The 1,420-nt window shown below is 39.8% G+C and overlaps 1 pseudogene; it reads right to left on the bottom strand.

Annotated features, from left to right (window-relative positions):
• Window positions 1-437: 437 nt before the first annotated feature.
• Window positions 438-1,073, bottom strand: LOC136388140 (low molecular weight phosphotyrosine protein phosphatase pseudogene; annotated as a pseudogene).
• Between the last annotated feature and the right edge of the window lie 347 nt (window positions 1,074-1,420).

The following is a 1,420-nucleotide window of genomic DNA, read 5'->3' as shown; positions in this document are numbered from 1 at the left end:
AAGTGGTTGTACCATTTTACATACCCATCAGCAATGAGTAAGAGTTCCTGTTATTTAATACCCTCAACAGCACTTACTGTTGTCAGGGGTCTAAACTGAAGTCATTCTAGTAGGTATGCAGCAGTATCTCATTGTTGTCTTAATTTGTAAAGCCTTAATGAAATATGATACTGAGCATCTCTATATGTGCTTACTGGACATCTGCACATTTTTCTGGTGAGGTGTATGTTCAGATTTCTCACTCCACCCCTCCCCAAGTCAAAAATATTTATTTATTCTTTTGCCAAACACGACCTCTGATTTCCATCTACCATAATTTTTTTAAGAGAAGAAACAGTGTGTGAATAGAAGTACCAGCCCTGGCCTTGTGCTATGGATGTGACATGGTGGGACACACGGAGCCAGGCACCAGCTGGGCTGCAGCAGCCCGGACACAGCTAGCAGGCCCTTTCCGGGAAGGCCCGGCAGCACCGCATGCACTGCTGGAACCGGTTTCAAAGTCAGTCTCATTCCCGTGATAGGGATCTTCAATAAGAAGCTGTTTCTGTGGACCATAACTTCCAAGTTGTTCAGTTTTAGCTTTGCTATTTTTAACTTGATTACTTTTTCTAGTCAAATCTTTCAGATTGCTTTCATCCATGCATAGTATATAATTAAATGTGACAAAGTCTTCTTTACTTTTATTTTATTTTTAATAATAATTAAATTGCTTATTTATTGATTTTAGAGACTGAAAGACAGAGAGAGACATTAATTTGTTGTTCCACTTATTCATGCATTCATTGGTTCATCCTTGTATGTGCCCTGACTGGGGATCAAACCTGCAACCTTGGCAAAGTCTTCTTTAATAACCTGTCTTGCTTTGTAGGCTGTCAATGCCATGATTACATAGGCAGCTCACAGCTCTTAGAACTGGTGACCGGTCCACATTTAGTCAGGGTGCTGTCAAAGACATACTTATCTGAAACATTTGAATCGGTCACAACTTTTCTTTAAACAGCCTCTGCAATGGGTGATTGACAAATGTTACCAAAACACATGAACAGCACCAACTTAGGCATTTGCTTGGCCATCTTCCCCTGCAGACACTTGCCCATTTTTAAAAATGGACTGTTTTCTCACTGTTAACTTAAAAAAAGTTCTTTGTATATTTTGTATCTGTAGGTTTTAATGAGCTTCTTCTGCTGTGACAAGTCTTGGGGCCACAGAATGTACCAAGTGTATCCTGCCCTCACTAGACTTACCATCTAGTTGAGAACCTGACTAAAATTAACACATGAAACTGAGAAGAGCACCGTATCATAGGTGATTGGTTGCTATAAATTCATTGATTTTAGTTTGTGAGGTACAATATAAAATCCCACTTAGATCTGTTTTACAGCCTAGCCTGTGGTGGTGCAGTAGATAAAGTACTGACCTG

This window comes from Saccopteryx leptura, chromosome 1, assembly GCF_036850995.1.
Source record: "Saccopteryx leptura isolate mSacLep1 chromosome 1, mSacLep1_pri_phased_curated, whole genome shotgun sequence".
NCBI lineage: Eukaryota > Metazoa > Chordata > Mammalia > Chiroptera > Emballonuridae > Saccopteryx > Saccopteryx leptura.
Note: the sequence above shows the minus strand (reverse complement) of the source record. Positions and strands in the feature narration are given on the sequence as shown.